This window comes from Terrapene carolina, unplaced genomic scaffold (genome assembly GCF_002925995.2).
Source record: "Terrapene carolina triunguis isolate 2854851 unplaced genomic scaffold, T_m_triunguis-2.0 Scaffold62, whole genome shotgun sequence".
Classification (NCBI taxonomy): Eukaryota; Metazoa; Chordata; order Testudines; family Emydidae; genus Terrapene; species Terrapene triunguis.
The window spans coordinates 9487316-9509539 of NW_020664413.1; the positions used below are offsets into that span (position 1 = coordinate 9487316).

Genomic DNA, 22224 nt, shown 5'->3' on the forward strand with positions numbered 1-22224 from the left:
TTTATGGGGTCAATAATATGTTATATACATATATGAATGTGCAAATAGGTAGGAAGAGCTACATTGCTCCGTTATTTCCACAGTGACTATATTTCCCAATAAAATAATTACATCTCTCTCACTGGTAATTAGAGCTGGTTAGAAAACAAAATAACTAAACATTTTCAAAAAAAGAATTTGCGTTGAATTTTTTTATTTTAAGAGAAATTTTCAAATCAGTTCTACCGGTAACATGCAAACAAGCATTCTTCCTAGAGGAGACCTTGTGCTTCTGTACCATCAGCCACTTGTGAGCTCGACAGGATATACTGTATCTTCCTATAGAGACAGACTTGTGTGAATACAGCTCCTATTTCTAGGGGAACAGAATATCAGACTTGTAACAGTCTCATAGATATGAATATTGGAAGTACTTTTTTCTGAATGGTTTTCTGTAATGCAACAACAATTCAAAATTTCCCACCCCACCCCCTGTAGATACAGAGCCCGATTCTGACAGACAATGTGCACAGGTGTAAATCAAACCAAGAAGGCAGCAGTGGGAGCTCGGAACTCAGACTGGCTACTCCAGCAGTGGCAAAATCTAACTTAAACAGGATGCTGCTATCATGCTATAGAAGACAGTATTAAGGGTTGCATGTTAATGCACACACACACTCCCTGTCCCAGGAACAGTCTCTACTCACAACTCCCATCAGGATTATTCTGACACTAGGGATAAATCCATGTGCTGGAGACAGCAGACAATTGCTGTATAATAACCCTGCCCCCATTCTGAGGAACTGGGAACAGAAACCTGGTCCTTCAGCTTCAAAAAACTACCACAGATTCAGCTAAGGGGGAACTCTGGAGTGGTAGGTCCTTATCCTCTTTGCGGACCAGCCATTACATGAGAATATCATCCACTCACACACACAAAGCGAGTATATTCCATACCTAGTGCTTGCAGTCAGAATTAGGGCACATATTAATGCTGGTTTTGCAGTGCATGAGCACATTTTTAGGCAGTGGTTACACCACTTTCCTTGCATTCAGGATTTGATTCACAGCAAAGAACAAAAATCTAAAGATCTTTAATTTCCTCCCAGCTACTGCTAAAACAATTCTGTAATTAATGAGGACAAGAATGATATTACATCAACATAGTATAAAAAAATACAAATCACTGAGACTTAGTTCTTCCAGGTCTTTGGAGGACCAGTAAAAAATAGTTGTGTGTCTTTAACATCTTATAACTCCGGAAAATCTAGCATGTATACAAATCAAGCAGATCTAATTTGAGCAAAAGTAAAGGTAACAAAATTTTGTGGAAAAATGTGTTTTGTTAGAATCCTAATTCTAGAAGGATATTTGGTAGAAATACTTGTTTATAGACACTGAGGATAACATTGGCTTTTTTAGAATTATTTCCTCCCCCCTCCCCCCCCCGGAAACATAAGAACATTGATGCTCATCATCACAGAAAAGGAAAATCAATAAGGACATGGAAGTAAGGGCTTCCCTAGGAATTACAGAGAGTTCTGCATGTTGCTTCATAGATGGGTTGATTGTGATGGACAGCCTGTGAATCCAGTATGGTTATTACAAACAAGCTCAATGAGTTAACACTAAATAGCATTGTTTGCATCATCAGATTAAACTGACTCCAGAATTCTCTGTACTGAAACTACTTAGTTACACATTAAACAGAACATTTATCAGTATACATAAAATATAGTCCAAAACACACATGCACACCATATTTTACATAAATATATAATACATGACTGTTCCACTTTATAATATTGCATTGTAATTTTAAAATACAAATAAGTTTGGGCTTAATTATGTTTGTAGTTGCCACAGCGCAAATGTAAAGTAAATCTCCTGAGGACAATGGACTTGCTCTGAATTTAAACATATGTAAGTGAGAATACACTCAGAGCTTGTCTATATATCTCTGTGTGGATGCTCTCATTCAAAAGTGAGGTGACTTTAGTTTGCTGTAGCTTAATCCTTCAAAGGGATAAATAGATTCATTTTAACAATCCTGAGAGTCCTCATGTAGACAAGCCTTTTCTAGGCAGTTTAGACATTGTGCAGTGAATACAACGGGGGTCCACTCATTGGACAGTGGGAAGACCTCACTCCTGCAATGAGCTTTACTGCAGGCACATCTCTGTGCCAATACAAAGCCCTGCTGAAGTCAGAGGGGGTCCACAGATGCAGATATAATTGCAGCACTGGTCACTTAAATAGCTCAGTTGCCTCATTCATGGCACACCATCCAGGTGTGCATGGAGACAGATGATATCCATGGGTTCAACAAACATCATCAGTTCAACATTATCAAAATAGATATGGTATTGAAAGTAGTAACGTGATTTTCAGAGGTCTCATTAACTTCATTTCAGAGTAGACAAACCCATGGGACTGCAGAGACTGATTTACAAAAGAGGCTCAGAAAATCACACTCTACAAGACTGACATAAGTTACACTGCAATGAACATTCACCAGCAATGGATGTAAGCCGGTATTTACTCTCCTAAATGAAAGCTGATTTACACAGTAATATTACATGGCTTGAACAAAAAGAGAAATATACAATATAATGTTGAGAGTATCAAGCCTCTGCAAAGATTTAAAGCTCAGCTCTTGCTACTCAAAGCAACATTCAGCGTTTTGCTTTGGAAATATTTCTCTTGGGCCTCACAGTTCATCTGATGTTCCTAAAATAATGTGGGGGATGGTGTGGGGGAGGACAAGGGGATGGTGTGTGGGGAAGAATACTTTACTTGGTATTTGATTAAAATCACTTTGTTCACAGGTGTTTTAAAAATAAATTAAGGCAAAATTAAAGATTTTCTGTCTCATTAATTTTTCCATAGCCCTCTGTCTTCTTAATGCAAATGAATTTATATCCTGTTTGCCAAATGGTACTACTGCACTTGCTTATCAGTTTCCTTGCGGTTTTGCTATGGTAACCAGCTTCAGTCCCAGGAGGAAGGAGATGATGTAGATATTAAAACTGGTTCCCTCAGCTCCATGGCCCGAAAACAGAAAACATATTATTGGCAGTTATTTCAGGCAATTTATGCTTCTAAAAATGTTCTTAAGAGGCACTGGGAAAATGTAGATTTCTATTTTGGGGTTGGAGTCTCTCTCCCCTGCCCATTAAAACATTAGCCCATGAGGTCTACCCATAGCCCTCTGATTTTGGTGAAGGCTGTTTCACTTATTTATTATTTGTATCTATCTAAGATACCTATTTGGCCCCCATTACCAGAGTGCTTGGGCACCTGATAATTAATGTATTTATTCTCACATTACCACTGCGAGGTAGAGAAGTGCTACCATTCCCATTTTACTCAGGCACGGAGAGATCCAGGGAAAGAGTTTAAAAGTATTTCAACACTTAAAGATGCAGACAGGCACCGAGAGGGATTTTCAACACTGTCTAGGCACTTAACTCCCATCAAAATTGATTCATTTTTCACTGCTTGGAAAATAAAAATACACTAGGCAGTTTCTAGTCACTTTCACTTAGGTTCTCATACACTAGCAAAATGCTGTATTGTTTGTATTGAAAATAATGCCGAAAATTATGTTTGAAATATTGTTTCCTTGGGGATTTAAGAAAAATAAATTGATGGCAATTTTTCTGTTTTGTTTGTTTTAGATGTTATGAAAGCTTGTTAACACAAAATAAAAATTGGAAGAGAAATTTAAAACAATGGCATCTCTTTAAAAATCAGAGAAATGTAGGCCTGGAAGAGACACAGAGATCATCTAGTCCAGCCCCTGGCACTGAGGCAGAACCAAATATACCTACCTACACCACCCCTGACAGGTGTTTGTCCAACCTGTTCTTAAAAATCTCCAATTCTAGGGATTCCTCAACCTCCCCTCTTGGAAGCCTATTCCAGTACTTAACAATCCTTATATCTATCTAACCTAAATCTCCCTTGCTGCAGATTAAGCCAATTATTTCTTGTCCTACCTTCACTGGACATAGAGAACAATTGACTGCCAGCCTCAGGTCCCCCGTCAGTCTTCTTTTCTCAGACTAAACAGGCCCAGTTTTTTTAACCTTTCCTCAGAGGTCAGGTTTTCTACAGCTTTTATCATTTTTGTTGCTCTCCTCTGGACTCTCTCCAATCTGTGCACATCTTTCTTAAAGTGTGGTGCCTAAAGCTGAACATACTACTCCAGCTGAAGTCTCCCCAGTGCCAAGGAGAGTGGGACAATTACAATTACAAGCTGTGACGTATGACACTCCTATTAATATACCCAGGAATAATACACCTCTACCTCGATATAACACTGTCCTCGGGAGCCAAAGAATCTTACCGCGTTATAGGTGAAACCACGTTATATCGAACTTGCTTTGATCCGCCAAAGCGTGCAGCCCCCCACTCCCCCCCAGAGCACTGCTTTACCACGTTATAGCCGAATTCATGTTATATCGGGTCGCATTATATCGGGGTAGAGGTGTATTCACCTTTTCCACAACTGCTTCACAGTGTTGGCTCATGTTGAATTTGTAATCCCCTACAACCCCCGATCTTTTTCTGCAGTACTACAGTCTAATCAGTTATTCCCCATTTTACATTTGTGCATTTGATTTTTCTTTCCTATGTGCAGCATTTTGCACTTTATTGAATTTCATTTAATTGATTTCAGTTCAATTCTCCAATTTTATCAAGGTCATTTTGAATTCTAACCCTGTCCTCTGAAGTGTTTGCAACCCCTGCAGGACCCCATTAGATACGCCATCCCAGTTGGAGAGTAAACTATAGATAAAATGTCACAAAACTGATGGCTAGGGTGCGACAGGTAAGGATCAAGAAGTAATCTGTTGTTTCAGTGATTCAGGGAAAAGCCTAGTGAAACCATCACAAACAAAATAAAATATCAGCGTGAATCAGTATGCTGTTTTTAACCTTCTGCGTTTGTATCCGATTATTCAAACACCAGGATGCTAGTTAATATATGATAAAGAGATGGCAATATGTTTAAGAGAGTCACTGTCAGGATAATTTATGTTAATTCCTCACCTATCTTACTGCTAACAATGAAGGTTGTTAAAGTGGAAAGATTCATTTTTTAAAAAGCTTTTATTTACTTTTGACCCACTGTCAAGGGATCACCTGAGCCCAGCACCCCCCATCGTGGGTTCACAAGTTTACAGAAAACAAATTAATGCTGAACTCAAAATAGCTACTGGGTATTAAAGCCCATAACATAAACAACAGTCTTTCACAGAGGTCCAAGGCATATACTGTCAAGGTCAGGCCCTGACCCGGACAGGTTATTTGTTTTAGGGCAGATCCTTCCTTCCCTGTCCTGGCTTCACCCAGAAATGGCCCTTAGTAGAAGCAGCCAGTCTTTTTTAATCTGGCCTGTTGGGCCCGAATTGGTCTCTGCATGCTCCCGGCACTTCTAGGTGCTGGAGGACCAGCTCTTGCTGGTTCTGCCAGCAGCCAGTTGTGGGAAACTAATTCTAGAGAATACCTGGAAATCTGAACTCATGGTGCTCCCCCTTCCAGCAGGACATCTTTTCAGGGCAGGGTGTGCCAAGGCAGGAGAGCCGCCGGCAGGGGGCAGCAAATGCCCGGTACATCCCATCGCACCCATACTTTACTTTTTCTTGTCATTCTGCTTCAAAAGGACTGGTCAGTTACCTTCTTACCTTTTTAAAAATATTTTTTTCATTGAAATCAAAACAAAATCATTAAAATATTTATTATTCAGATGATATTAGATTTTGTAAAATCCTATTTAAAAATTCTAAATTTGGGGCTTATGCTGAATAAGAGTTATTCATCACTGGCCCAATTTGAAACAAGAAGAAGAAGGCAAGCACATCACGCAGGGAAATCTAAAAAGCCATGCAAAGCACAATCTACTGCCAACAGAGAATTACACATCCTTTCTTTTTCGAGTTCAGCACAGCTCTAGCTATGCTTCCCAGCTCTCATAATTCTCTTATTCACTGGGAATCTATTGTCAAATTAATTATCATTATAACGGCCTGTCTAAAAGGAGGCACAACAAGTGAGTTTCTAGAATGCATCTTATGGGGCCTGTATGGTGAGTCAACAAGATCTAATTATTTTACTAAATGTGCACACATCATGAGTAGCCGGGGCCGGATTTAGGGGCAGGTAACCCAGGCGACCCACTGGGGGGGGCTGGACTTGGGAGGCTGTTTTTGTTGTTAGCAACAAAAGAGAAAATAGAATGTTTGAAGTAAAATGTTTCAGGTATTCCGCATGTGGTTCCCAGCCAATGGGAACTGCAGAACTGATGCTTGGGGCGGGGGCAGCGTGCGGAGCCCCAGTGACTGCCCCTGTGCCTAGGAGTCAGAGGGACATGCTGGCCACTTCCTGGGAGCCGTGCAGAACAGGGTAAGGAGCCTGTCAGCCCCGACTTTTAACGGCCCAGTCAATGGTGCTGACCAGAGCCACCCAGGTCCCTTTTTGACCGGGTGAAGAGGGAAATTATTTTTTTAATTTGCTTATATATGTCATGAATAAACACAGATTTACAGATCCTAGCATGCAAATTTATCGTCTTATATGACAGGGATAAATCATGCATGCAAATCATGCATCAAAGTCGTGAAATGGGCCACAAATGCAATAAAAAATAAGGTATTCAAAAGTTTAACAAATTGGGGGGGGCACCAAAGATATCCTTGCTGGGGGCGCCATTTGGTCTAGGGGCGTAGCTTTACTCATGAAAGTTCCCCTCTTTTTCTAATATTTTAAAAGAAAAAAACATATAAACTTCTTGAAGTCTATCTAGAATACAATCAAGGCACAATGTGTGACCAGCAACAGATGCCCTGTTTATCCAAGCTATTTCTATAATACTGTATCTAACTACTGATGGTTAGACACATTCCAAATGCTTGGCTGCGAAGAATCAAAAGCACAAAAATATTATGTGAAGCATTTTTTTTAAAGGTCTTCATTAGAAATTAAATTGAAGACTGGCTCTAGCTTTTAAAACATTCTATTAAGTAGCAATTAACTCTGGGCTGCCTCTTTACATACTACCTAATAAAGAGCTGGAACAGTTACATAGCCAGAGGTGCCACCCAGATTAAAAGAAAAAGAAACCATTAGCAACTAGCTGCAAGATCAATTTCTGTATTTTTTCTGCACATGAAATGCTGTCTTTAGTCCCAGAGAGCAACTATCCAGTACAGCCATACTCTAGCACAGGGCCAATATAGTCAAAACCCGTAGATTGGATTAGGATGGCAATGATACAGTTATAGTCATATGATCCTCTCTTGGCCATTTGGATGGTGTTTGGGCAGTGAAAGACATAATAAAAATAAATATTAGTGCAAAATAGAATGCACAGAAGAAAATAATGAGGGTTTTGTTTTTAAACGAGCCAGTTGCATCGTTGTGTATTGAATACCTGAAATAGCAAAAAAGGGGAATCCAGCACAAAAGAGTTTCTGAACCAATTTTTTGAACATGCTTCTGGAGTAGCAGTCAGATGGGTCCCTTTCCGCTCTGTGGCCTTGGTGCACCACAGTAGGTCAACACAGCTTTCACAGAACCCCACCAGAGCATAGAAACAGACTACGACCATGCTCTTGCAAGACTTATGCATATGTCTAACTTAATAAACATGAATAGTCCCACTGAACTGATGTGTGTGTAAAGTTAACCCACCTTTCCAGGATCAAGATAAAGTACCAGGTTTTACCTGATGGTGCCCTTATACAGTTTACCAAAAAAAAAAAAAAAAAAAAATCATGGCATGAAAACAAAGTTTTCTTTTGCAAGTTGTTTACGCTCTGCTTTAATCTCTCTCACTAGACTCTATTCTTAGGGCAGTTTCTTCCTGAGAACCAGGTGGTGGTTTTTGAGCTCAGAGTTGCAAAAGAGGGGCTTACCTGCATGCTGTTTGTGACAACCTCTGTTCAAGAACTGGGGTATACAGTGTAAATAAAACAAGTTAACATTAAGAAAATACCATCAATCCCTGTCACTGATTTCTCCTCTCATGGGAAACTGACCTGCAAGGCCCTGATATAGATTTACTGTTCAGCAGAAGGATGACAATATATTCTATCCCCACAGTGATAATTTTGCAAAAATGCACCACAGAAATTCATCCTTCTTTAGATATGATAATACAAGCAATTCTGTAGTTAAAAATAGTTGCTGCTGAAGTAAGAGATAGACACACTATGAAATAATTACAAATTTACCTCAAAGCAATAATTTACTCTGGAAACTTGGATGTTTACAAACAATTGCCTCAGATGAGGTCACCAAAATCTTTGCCCAAACAGCTTTCTAATATTTAGTATTCCACACAAATCTCATGTTCTGTAGATTTTCATTGGTTTACTGCTTACTGCAATTATGAACCCTGTGTATACTTTCTTTCTATCCAAGAGACAGATGTTCTTCTCCCACTGATATTTTCACTGACTCATACACAGTAGAGAAACATGAAACATCTTAGTCATGATCCACTTCTCTAAGAAATAAATGGTGGGCATCTTTTCAAAAAGAATAAGAGATTACATATACAGATGCAGCTTCAGTAAACTTCTAGCTTAGAAGGAATTTTTCCTACATTCTATTGGTCACAAGTTTTCCTTTCCCAGTTATTTTTTTATTAAGTTTTCTTCTGGGATTTGAATTGGACCATATTTTCTCTAGCCACCGAGTGATTAAGGGGCAGTGAGGGAGAGGGAGAGAATGTACTGTCCTGCCAAAATGTTTTGCTAAATACCAAGTAGAAAAGGTATTTCTATAGCTACATTTTCCTCCTCTTTTATGCGTTCAGCTAAGGCAATTCTGTACAGCAAAAGAGTCTATTAGGGAAGGGGATGCTGCCTTTGGAAAGAGTAAAAAAAATTGGCGAGCGAGGATTACTGGCTCCCATCGTCTGCTCTACCACTGAACCTCTGCAGAAGCCATGTTTTGTGCAGCTTCATGCATGACATCTCTCAGCTGCCACCGATGTCAATGCAGGGTCCAACACTGATCAGTCAGACAAGTGGGGCAAACCAAGAGGCAGCTAGAGGAGAGCCATGTGGCAACCATACAGGAGAGGGATAGCTGTGAGGAAAGAAAGCCTGGGGTAGAGGCTACTGGAGAGATCCTGGTGTGGCTGTGGCATTTGGGAGTGAAATCTGGGAGCAATCTGGGGAAGGGCTTGTGGGGAGGGGGCTCGTTCAAGGTGGAGTGGGAGAGCTTCCCCCATTCTATCCCTGTCCTCCGCAGTTCAACCCAAGCCCCAGGGTTCAACCTGTCTCCTCCATCAGCCCTTGCTTCCATCTTGTCTCCCACACGCCTCACTGGACTCCCACCTCCTGTGCCAGCAAGGCACCGCGCCAGCCAGCATCTTTGCCTGGAAGTGGGGAGAGGAGAGCATGGTCAGAGTCTAAACCTGTCTGCCTTCAAGTGCAGCACCACGACAGGGAAGAGTCAGCACAGGGGAAAGCATGCTTGGAGTGAGCAGAGACGCACAGGCATAGGCGACAAGCCCATTTCATTTAGCAGGTTTGACTGTGTGAGACCTTGGGCAGGTCATTGACTCTGGGCCTAGTGGGAGCTGAGCTTCCTCCACTCTCACTGAAACGTGCTGCTCTCCTGTTATACAGAGGAGCAGACGAGTCCAAGAGTGGAGTTACCAAACCATGGTCTTTCTACGTTACAAAACTTTTCGGGTAAGTCTCTAGATATCAGGCTGACCTTGTCTTTGTAGGGGAAAGGGCTGATGGTGGGGAGAGATGCACTTAGAGGAGAGGAAAGTGATCAGGAACAGTCAGCATGGATTCACCAAGGGCAAGTCGTGCCTGACTAAGGTAATTGCCTTCTATGAGGAGATAACTGGCTTTGTGGATGAGAGGAAAGCAGTGGACATGTTATTCCTTGACTTTAGCAAAGCTTTTGCTACGGTCTCCCACAGTATTCTTGCCGGCAAGTTAAAGAAGTATGGGCTGGATGAATGGACTATAAGATAAATAGAAAGCTGGCTAGATTGTCAGGCTCAACGGGTAGTGATCCATGTCTAGTTGGCAGCCGGTATCAAGCAGAGTGCCCCAAGGGTCAGTCCTGGGGCTGGTTTTGTTCAATATCTTCATTAATGATCTGGAGGATGGCGTGGACTGCACCCTCAGCAAGTTTGCAGATGACACTAAACTGGGAGGAGTGGTAGATACACTGGAAGGTAGGGATAGGATACGGAGGGACTAGACAAATTAGAGGATTGGGCCAAAAGAAATCTGATGAGGTTCAACAAGGACAAGTGCAGAGTCCTGCACTTAGGACGGAAGAATCCAATGCACCGCTACAGACTAGGGACTGAATGGCTAGGCAGCAGTTCTGCAGAAAAGGACTTAGGGGTTACAGTGGACGAGAAGCTGGATATGAGTCGACAGTGTGCCCTTGTTGCCAAGAAGGCTAACGGCATTTTGGGCTGTATAAGTAGGGGCATTGCCAGCAGATCGAGGGACGTGATCGTTCCACTCTATTTGACATTGGTGAGGCTTCATCTGGAGTACTGTGTCCAGTTTTGGGCCCCACACTACAAGAAGGATGTGGAAAAATTGGAAAGAGTCCAGCAGAGGGCAACAAAAATGATTAGGGGTCTGGAGCACATGGCTTATGAGGAGAGGCTGAGGGAACTGGGACTGTTTAGTCTGCAGAAGGGAAGAATGAGGGGGGATTTGATAGCTGCTTTCAGCTATCTGAAAGGGGGTTCCAAAGAGTATGGATCTAGACTGTTCTCAGTGGTGGCAGATGATAGAACAAGGAGTAATGGTTTCAAGTTGCAGTGGGGGAGGTTTAGGTTGGATATTAGGAAAAACTTTTTCACTAGGAGGGTGGTGAAGCACTGGAATGGGTTACCTAGGGAGGTGGTGGAATCTCCTTCCTTAGAGGTTTTTAAGGTCAGGCTTGACAAAGCCCTGGCTGGGATGATTTAGTTGGGGACTGGTCCTGCTTAGAGCAGGGGGTTGGACTAGATGACCTCCTGAGGTCTCTTCCAACCCTGATATTCTATGATTCTATGACATTCCTGTTTCTCTGTATCTGAAACAGCGATAGGGTAAAATGCCACAGCTGTTGCACACGTGTAAGCGTTCCCAAATACAGCATATCCAATTCAAGCTCCGTGTTTCAGACAAAACTCACCCTGCTGGACAATTACACATACTCAAACCCAGGAGAAGATGCAGAGAGTAAAACCATTTGAATGATAATTTAATCAAAGCTGGGCTAAGGCACCTTTACATCTCCCAAAGTTCCCACAGCTCTACTGTCAGACACCTGTAAATCATATCAAACTATTTGGGGGGGCGGGGACGGGATTGTCCAAAAACTAGTTTGAAGTTGGGAACCTTCCGCCTGTTCCCCACCACTTCTAAGTTGTGCTGGGGTTGGGGCAGCAAAGGAGGGTGCATGCTTGGATTTTCCTCCAGCCCCTATTATAATTCTGCCACCAAAAGGAGGGTTGGGGCAGTTTTCCCGACTCTGATGTCGTCCCCTCCATTTTTTAATACTGCTGACTTGCCCCCAAGGCTCACAAGTTTGCTTGTGAGAGTTTTAGGGACTTTGGGTTTTCCCCCCCCCTCTTTGAATGGAGCAGACTGTATTGTGTGGTGCAGTGGCTCTCAACCTTTCCAGATTACTGTTGCCCTTTCAGGACTCTGATTTGTCTTGCGTACCCCAAGTTTCACCTCACTTAAAGACTATTTGCTTATAAAATCAGACATAAAAACCCAAAAGGTGTCACCGCACACTGTTACTGAAAATTTGCTTACTTTCTAATTTTTACTATATCATTATAAAATAAATCATTTGGAATATAAATATTGTACTTATATTTCAGTGTATAGTATATAGAGCAGTATAAACAAGTCATTGTCTGTACCATACTAAAATTTGTACTGACTTCTCTAGTGCTTTTTACGTAGGCTGTTGTAAAACGAGGCAAATACCTAGATGAGTTGATGTTCCCCCTTGAAGACCTCTGTGTATCCCTGGTTGAGAACCACTGGGGTGGTGGATATTTTCAAATGATGTCTTGGTGAGGAGACCTTCCCAGGCTGCACTATAAGCAATTGACTCCTCCCGATCCTCAAATCAATCTACACAAGTTGAAACGTGTACTATATTGGAAATATACTCTACACTTTTCAGAACAGAGCACCTAAACATTTCCACCAAATCGCTTAACAGAAGTTTGTTTGCCAAATTGTGCGACTTTTCTCACTGGTTATGAGACAGCACTTTTGTTTTAAAAGGAAAAACAAATTTAATTTTATTCCACGGTCCTTCACTATTCCTGTCTGCCAACAAACATAGTCATGGCCCATACAGTTTATCACATGCTACAGGGAATATTTATAGGAGCCCTGTGTTAAAATACTGGCAGTGCATCACTGCTTATATCCCCTTCATTTAAACCCAGGCTTCACCACCAGGTAATTGTTAAAAATGTATCTAGTTACAGGAAAGTATTATTTATTTGGAAGGGAAGAACATTCCTCAAAAGCTCAGAAGGCACAAGTGAATCCCCAAATATGGTTTGTGTGTTGCAAAACTCATTTCCCCCCACCCCCAAGTATTAAAAAATGGGTGGGAATTGTAAAACTGGGGAATGGTTTGACAGAAAGGGAGATTCAGGATTTTTAAGTTAAGACCACTGTTCCTTTGTCTTTTGTTGCCTTTTAAGTTAAGGCGAGGGCACCTAGCGCATACAGAGAGATTTATAGAAATGCTAAAAAGGATGCCTAACAAGTACAATCATACAAAGACCTACATTAAAAGAACATTATTTGACTTTTTCAACCTAAGCACTTAAAAGTGAGGAAAAGTCAGATTTATGGTTGTTCAGAGAACCTTAATTCTGTTTCCCTTTCCATCCTCTCTGAGCATTGAATGAGAAAAGTTCCTGTCGGAAAAAATTATGTGATTAATTAAAGACTGCATTGTAATGCATATGCACAAGGGAGTCAAATTAAGATTGCACAGACAACTGTAAATCTGGCATTTCCTAACTTTTCAGTGTTTGTTTCTGCAAACTAAATACTATTCTTTTAATGCAGTTTTTGTATGTAATTTCCCACAATTCTTTAATTTTTAAAGAAAAAAGTAAAAAACAAATTCTATTAAGTGCAACTAACAGCCTAGACCATTATGCATGATCTTCAGCACTTCAGGAGAGACCATAAGAACGGCCCTACTGGGTGAGACCAAAGGCCCATCTAGCCCAGTATCCTGTCTTCCGACAGTGGCCAATGCCAGGTGCCCCAAAGGGAATGAACAGAACAGGTAATTGTCAAGTGATCCATCCCCTGTCGCCCATTCCCAGCTTCTGGCAAACAGAGGCTAGGGACACCATCCCTGCCCATCCTGGCTAATAGCCATTGATGGACCTATCCTCTATGAAGAGACTGTTACTGCTTGAGGTACAGGACTAGCTACTGTAGGTGACAGCAGAAAGATGCAACCCAAATGGGGGATAAGCTGCTGGCGCCATGTGCTGTGTTCAGAGGGGGCTGATCGAGGAGTTCAGTTCAACTCTCCCCACCCTGCAGGAGGAGTTGAGGGAGCTCCAGCCCCATATGTTACCCCTACCTACCCAGCTCTCTCACCCACCTCCCTCAGCCGCTACAGCTACTCTCACACTTCCCAGGTGCTCCAGAGCAGTGTTCTGTTTTGGATTCAGTGGTAGCCTATGCCAAACCAGGGCCGCCCAGAGGATTCAGGGGGCCTGAGGCAAAGTGCGGGAGTGGACATAAAAAAAGGCGGCACCCTCTGTGGTGCTTGTACTCACCGGGCGGCGCTCCGAGTCTTCGGCGGCGGGTCTTTCACTGGCTCCGGGTCTTCCGCGGCACTGAAGGACCCTCCACCGCCGAAGTCCCGGAGCAAGGTGAAGGACCCCCCACCGCCGAAGTGCCGCCGAAGATCTGGAGCGCCACCAGGTGAGTAAAAATTAAAAAGGCGCCTCTAGCCAGGAAAGGGATTCTCGGCCAGGGCTCACGGGGCCCCTGTGGGGCCCGGGGCAAATTGCCCCACTTGCCTCCCCCTCTGGGCAGCCCTGTGCCAAACTCTTTAGACCATCCATGATAAGTGAGTTTGGCAGAATGCCAAAATTCTGTTATGGAAGGGAAATGGTGATTAGTTGTTTATACCTCAGGTCCTGTCTACATACAATTTCTGTACCATTGTGTTTACAAACAGCTATACTTAAAGAGGTTCATCATTCCTAGTATGGGCATTGTTGCACCAGTATGAAGGTATTTATAACAGTTTATAATAATGTTCATGCTAGGATGATGTACCTCTAAGTACTGTATATTGGTTTCTAAACAGATAGTTATAGTCATGGGTGGCGGGTGGAGCTCCCCTTTGGGGAGGCTAGCCCTGAATCCACCCCTTCTGCCCGGGCCCCCCCTCCACAGCTGGAGCCCCAAGACTCCCTGCTCCCGCCCTCCATGGCTGAAGCCCGAGACCTCCCCCTGCCCAGAGGAGCCCCGAGCACACACACCCCCGTAGCCAGATCCCTGAGACCCCCCTGCCCAGAGGAGCCTTGAGCGCCCCCCCGGCAGCTGGAGGAGCCCCGAGACTCCTATACACACACACACACAGAGGATTCCCGAGCACCCCATGCGCCGGAGCCCTGAGCACTCCCCTCCACAGCTGGAGCCCCGGAAACACACACACACACACACACACACGTCCGGAGGAGCCCCGAGCGCCCTCCCCGTGACCGGAGCCCCGAGACCCCCCCACAAGCCCGGAGAAGCACCGAGTCGTCCCCCAACCTGCCCGGAGGAGTTCCGGGCCAGCTGCAGCCACTCCACGCCTCCCCTCCCCAGACCCTAAGCCATCCGGAGAAAAGCATCTTTGAAACACTAGTCTTCTCCTCTGGAAGAAGCTTTTGATATGCCCCATGCAGGTTACGGGGCGGTTGAGGAGGTGGTATTTGCTACTCAGCTTCCTGGGTTCATCAGTAATCTCTCTGGAATCCATTTGTTGATATGATAAACCAGTTTTGACAGCAGGTTCAAGAATATTTTCTTCATTTCAGTTTATTCAACTAATTCAGTTCAATGAGTAGTTAATTAAGAGTTAAGAAACCAATTGGAAGTTGAAAAAGCAAGAAAGGTTGTTTTCCTCTTCCAATCTAAGAATAAAAGCTAGATATTAGAAAGGATGAGATCTACTAGTTCTAAAATCTTGAAGCACACGGTGACCAGAAAAAATCAGTTCAGTTCACAAACTACAGCTAATACTACCTTTGTTTAATAAATCAGTTAGTTTTAAATGCCAAACATGTTTGGATGAGGAAAAAGTTTATGTATCCAGCAAATTTAAGGTAGTTTATTTAATTAAAAACAATTAAAATGCTGTTTTTGTGCATGTTTAACTGAATTTGAATATCCATCTAACTAGACCTTGACACAAATCACCATTAAAAAAACTAATCGTCCAGTAAATAAGAAATTCATCATTCGCCATTTTCTAACATACTAAAAATGTAAAAAAATAGAATCTGAATAAATGTAAGTTAAGTTATATAATTGCTTAAAGAGATGTGTAGAGATATAGTATATCCTCCTGGTTAGCAAAAAGAAGCACCAAATTTAGTGTACAAGTTATATTTAGTTGAAAATTAACATGTTTTAATGGTTATCAGCTAATGAGAATCAAACTTTCTTTAGGAAAATAACTAAAAAGTACAAATGCAAAACATGATTAAAACTGATTATTTAAATCAAGTTTTCCTGTTTGATGATTTAAATCATGGTTGAATTCAGTGATTTGGTATTGCTTTGATTTAAATCAATCCACTCTAGTTCTAAACAATCTTTAGGTCCCACTCTGTAAGACTTGGGGCTATGAATTTCTTCAGGCAGCATAAACTGACAATGAAATTGAATGAGCAAAATCTTGTATTCAGAAACAATGTGGCCACAGAAGTAATATTGTCAAGATCTGCATTTAGGCCTATATTGTTTACTATCAAATTCCCAAGTTGAAGATATTTGAGGAATTGCCAAAAGAAAATAAAACAAACAAAAATATTTTTGCTGAAGATTTAAGTTTCAACAGCCTTTGCCACCTCAAACCTCCATGAAATGAAAAAAGACAAGAAACTCAGGATCTGCTGAGAACTGGGTGGGCTGTGGGAGAATAAATGATTCCACATTTTTGTAATCCATGGAAAATTTGGAGTCCAGAGATGAAAGCGTGTTTTCCCCTGTCCAAAAGAATATTGATCAGGGATTACGCAGCAGACACAGGGTTTTCTGAGGTGAATTTAACATTGTCATATCATCATACTGCACTATCCTGAGGTCACCATAGCATTAGGCTTTAAAAACACTGAACCACAAATGTTTAGTAACAACCTCAATTCACCAAAAGAAAACCACAAGCTAAAAAAGAAAAAACAGAGGGCATGTTTACTTGAAAAACTGTAGTCAGTCCATTGAAATTGGAACCCACACCATTTTGAAGACTATGATTCATGCCACTTCAAAACAAGTTTATTCAAAATACTTCACCAAAATTAAAGATAATTAGGTAAACAATTACTTAATAAAAAGGAGCAAATGGCTGTCAGAAGTGTTGCTGTGTTACAGCATAAAATCTGTTTATTAAAAAACTACGTAGGAGGATAGTCTACATAGCTTGGAAATAAAGAACCACCATATGAAGGAAACAGGAGAAAGCTAATAAGCTATTAAGGAAGACAATATTATTCATGGTGTAAAATCATACAATGCATGATCCTTTGCAGGATTAGGTCTTGAAAACACAGGGATTTATTTTCCTCTTTGTTACACTAGTGTAAATCAATAATATGTACATTGATTTAAATCTAGTAAGGAGCTATAAAGAAGCATTTGATAGGATAAAAACATTGCATCATATTCTCCACTCACTTTGGTTTAACACTATATGTTTATGGAGTTAAAACTTGTGTGAGTGGAGATTTAGTCTCAGAGATTTCATCTCCACAAATGCTTCTTCATAGCTCCTTAAGGGATACGGGTCATTGGGACCAAATAAGGCATAATCCTTAAATTACAGGATGGGTGGCCACCCTAAGGAGGTTAGAATGGTGATAACTATCACGCTGCGGTATATAAGGCCCAAAGTGCTTCATAAGAGATCTCTAAATTAGGCCCAATGCCGCAGACAAATATACACATACACTTTCCGAAGACTTCAGTCAGATTTGCATAGGTGTGTTTGAGGGCAGAGTGAGATCTAGTGAGTGTGTTCTATTGCATATCATTTAAATTAACTCAAGCAATTAACGCAGAACAAATCAACTCAGTGGTTCTCAAACTTTTTTTTTAACGGACAACTTGCAAATTGCTGAGGATCTCGGCGAACCACTTAATGATCTTTCCAAATGTTGTTTGTACCATTAGCTAACTATTGTAAAGCGCTTTGGATAAAAGCGCTATATAAAAAAACCAATAATAATTAACGTTTTTTGTTCTACAAATAAAAGCACACAACTCATATTTTAATACCAGTAGTCTTACCTTTCTAATGTGATAGATGTGCCCTCTCTCCCCCGTCGAGGCAGCCCCTGAACTGGGCTGGGAAGGAGGGGGGGGGTCTCTCTCCCTCTCTCTACCCCGCCGCAGCAGCCCCCAAGCTGGGGTTGGAAAGGAGGGGGGTCTCTCCCCAACCACAGCAGCTACAGAGCTGAGGCTGGGAAGGAGGGCCATCTCTCCCCAGCAGTCACAGCACTGGAGCTGGGGAAAGTCACCTCTTTCTCTGGCCGCCGCAGCACTGCACGTCCCAAATTCCCCCCACCCCCTTTTCTCACCCAACTGCCCCCTCCCATCTACCCCCTATTTCCCCCAAGGCCACCACCTCACCTTACATGTGCGTCTTCTCCAGGGTCCAGGCACCTAATTAGTGGAGCCTCGCAGGCGTGGCTCCACTAATTAGGTGGGTGCCCCTTCATTCTCTCGTGTGTAGCCGCCCAGGCACGCACCTTTAGAGGCATCTATCCGCGGACCTCCTGAATAGAGGTGGTCCGCAGACCACAGTCTGAGAACCTCTGAATTAACTAGATAGAAAAATAGTTGCAATTAATCACAGTTTTAATCGCACTGTTAAACAATAATAGAATACTGTACAATTTACATTCATTATAAATATTTTAGTTGTTTTTCTACATTTTCAAATATATTTATTTCAATTACCACACAGAATACAAAGTGTACAGTGCTCACTTTATACTATTTTTTATTACAAATATTTGCACTGTAAAAAAGATAAAATAAATAGTATTTTTGAATTCACCTCATACAAGTACTGTAGTGCAATCTCTTGACTGTAAAAGTGCAATTTACAAATGTAGAATTATTTTTTTCCATATAACTGCACTCAAAAACAAAACAATGTAAAACTTTATAGCCAAAAAGCCACTCTGTCCTATTTCTTGTTCAGCCAGTCACTAAAACAAAGAAGTTTGTTAGCATTATCTCCCGTAAATGTAGTCAGCTTCTTATTTACAATGTCACCTAAAAGTGAGAACAGGTATTCATATGGCACTTTTGTAGCCGGCATTGCAAGGTATTTACAAGCCAGATATGCTAAACATTGTATGCCCCTTCGTGCTCTGATTTGTAGATTTTTTTCATCTTTTTACAGTGCAAATATTTGTAATAAAAAATATAAAGTGAGCACTGTACACTTTGTATTCTGTGTTATAATTGAAATATATTTGAAAATGTAGAAAAAGTCAAAAAATATTTATAATAAATGTAAATTGGTATTCTTTTATTGTTTAGCAGTGCAATTAAAACTGTGATGAATCACAACTATTTTCTTAATCTTGCGATTAATTGCAATTTTTAAAATCATTTGACAGCCCTAAAAAAATAGATTTTCTGATATATATTAGAGTAGGTGGTGAATGCCTCATCACTTTGGAAATCTAAAGCTACATTTTACAAAATGCTAGGGAAAATGTGTGATTTAGAACAACCCTGTAAGAGCAGGGGCTGGATTGATTATCTAATAGGGTCTTTTCAATTTCTAACTTCTATGATCTAATGAAAATTCCCAGGGTTCTGTCTTTATTCCTTAAAGAGAAGCCACAGAATCATAAAATTGTAGGACTGGAAGGGACCTCAAGAGACCATTTAATCCAGTTCCCTGCACTCAAGGCAGGACTAAGTATTATCTAGACCATCCCTGACAGGTGTTTGTCTAACCTGCTCTTAAAAATCTCCAATGATGAACCTCCCTAGGCAATTTATACCAGTGCTTAACTACCCTGATAGGAAATTTTTCTTAATGCCCAACATAAATAGCCCTTGCTGCAATTTAGGCCCACTGCTTCTTGTCCTATCCTCAGAGGTTAAGAACAATTTTTCTCCCTCCTCCTTGTAACAACCTTTGAAGTACTTGAAAACTGTTATCATGCCCTCCCTCAGTCTTCTCTTCTCCAGATTAAACAAACCCATTTTTTTTTCAATCTTTCCTCATAGGTCATGTTTTCCACACCTTTAATCATTTTGTTGCTCTTCTCTGGACTTTCTCCAGTTTGTCCACATCTTTCTTGAAATGAGGCACCCAGAACTGGACACAATACTCCAGTTGAGGCCTAATCAGCACAGAGTAGAGTGGAAGAACTGCTTCTCACATCTTCCTTACCACACTCCTGCTAATTCATCCCAGAATGATGTTCGCTTTTTTTGCAACAGTGTTACACTATTGACTCATACTTAGCTTGTGATCCACTATGGCTCACAGATCCCTTTCCGCAGTACTCCTTCCTAGGCAGTCATTTCCCATTTTGTATGGTTGCAACTGATGGTTCCTTGCTAAATGGAGTACTTTGCATTTGTCCTTATTGAATTTCATCCTATTTACTTCAGACCATTCCTCCAGTTTGTCCAGATCATTTTGAATTTTAATCCGATCCTCCAAAGCACATGCAAACTCTTGGTATCACCCGCAAACTTTATAAGTGTATTCTCTATGCCATTATCTAAATCATGGATGAAGATATTGAACAGAACCAGAACCAGAACTGATCCCTGTGGAGACTGTGAACCACTTGATAACTACTCTCTGGAAACAGATGCACTCACCTTATAGTAGCTCCATCTAGGTTGTATTTCCCTAGTTTTTTTATGAAACAGTCATGCAAGAGTAGCAAAAACGTTACTAAAGTCAAGATATACCACATCTACCACTTCCCCCCATCCACAAGGCTTGATACCCTGCAAAAAAAAGATATTAGGTTGGTCTGACATGATTTGTTCTTGACTGTTACTTATCACCGTATTATCTTGTAGGTGTTTGAAAATCGATTGCTTGATTATTTGCTCCATTATTTTTCTAGATACGGAAGCTAAGCTGACTGTAATTTCCTGGGTTGTCCTTATTTCCCTTTTTATAGATGAGCACTATATTTTACCAGTGGAGTCTCTCCTGTTGTCCATGACTTTACAAAGATAATTGCTAATGGCTCAGATACCTCCTCAGTCAGCTCCTTGAGTATTCTAGGATGTATTTCATCAGACCCTGCCGACTTGAAGATATCTAACCTAAGTAATTTTTAACTTGTTCTTTCCCTATTTTGGCCTCTGATCCTATCTCATTTTCACTGGCATTTACTATGTTAAATGTCCAATTGCTACTAACATTTTTGGAGAAAACAGAAACAAAAAAGTCATTTAGCACTTCTGCCATTTCCACATTTTCTGTTATTGTTTTTCTCCCCTCATTGAGTAATGGGCCCTACCGTTTCCTTGGTCTTCCTCTTGCTTCTAAATTCTTGTTACCCTTTATGTCTCTCATTTTGTGCCTTGGCCTTTCTAATTTTGTCCCTACATATCTGTGATATTTGTTTATATGTATCCTTTGTAATTTGACCTAATTTCCACCTTTTGTAGGACTCCTTTTTTGAGTTTCAGATCATTGAAGATCTCCTGGTTAAGCCAAGGTGGTCTCTTGCCATACTTCCTATTTTTCTTACACAGTGGGATAGTTTGCTCTTGTGCCCTTAATACTGTCTCTTTGAAAAACTGCCAACTCTCTTCAACTTTTCCCCCCTTAGACTTGCTTCCCATGAGATCTTACCTACTAACTCCCTGATTTTGTTTAAGTCTGCCTTCTTGAAATCCATTATCTTTATTGTGCTGTTTTCCCTCCTACCATTCTCAGAATCATGAACTCACCATTTCATGATCACTTTCATTCAAGCTGCCTTCCACTTTCAAATTCTCAACCAGTTCCTCCCTAGGAGCTTTCTCCACCTTCTGAAATAAAAAACTGTCTCCAATACATTCCAATAACTTGTTGGATAATCTGTCCCCTGCTGTGTTATTTTCCCAACAGACGTCTCGGTAGCTGAAGTCCCCCATCACCACCAAGTCCTGTGCTTTGGATGATTTTGTTAGTTGTTTATTAAAAGCCTCATCCACCTCTTCTCCCTGGTTAGGTGGTTTGTAGTAGACCCCTACCATGGCATCACCCTTGTTTTTTACCCCTTTTATCCTTACCCAGAGACTTTCAACAAGTCTGTCTTCTATTTCCATCACAACCTCAGTCCAAGTGTATTTTACTTTTAATTTTATCCTATCATCTTCATTTTAATGTCAAAACACCATCACTAAGCAAACAGCCACCTAGTCAGAATGGCTGTCCTGGAAGCCATGGAAATATCACAGAGTTCTTAAGAGGTTTAAACAAAACATAAGATATCAAATGTCTTGTCTGCCTGTGACTAAAATAATTCCCTTTTAAGGAATCTTACTTCAGAAAACCCTCTCTCAGTGCAACTGATAAATCTCACCATTTCACCATGTTGATGCCAAAACACGGTACAGTATGTTGTACTGTATTATTATAGATGGCCCAGGTAGTGCTGCCTATAGTTAAGTTTGCTGAACACTTTCCATTGTAAGACTCTTATTGTTGCTTATTGTTTTGCCAACTAACTGTTTAGCCGAGAAGTTCTAGCATCTACGGGCTTTAGAATAGGGATTTGAAATTGGCAGCAGGGTCGCTCTGGTATCAAGGATGTGCCTTTTGATGTCCCCGTGAAATCCACCCAAATTTGACCAAGATAGAAGCCTCTGACAAAATCTCAGTTTGAACTTGCTCAGTAGAAACTTGTTAGAATTTGGCAGCTAAATTCTCCAGCGATTCCATCGGCATTGGTCATACTCCACCCCTTCAGAGCTCCTGTATGTGACTGGA

General features: G+C 41.2%; 1 protein-coding gene across 1 annotated transcript in view; it reads right to left on the minus strand.

Moving 5' to 3' along the window:
- The window catches only part of ADCY5 (adenylate cyclase 5), a 296914-nt gene that overhangs the window by 131633 nt on the left and 143057 nt on the right, over positions 1-22224 (minus strand). The window lies entirely within an intron of this gene.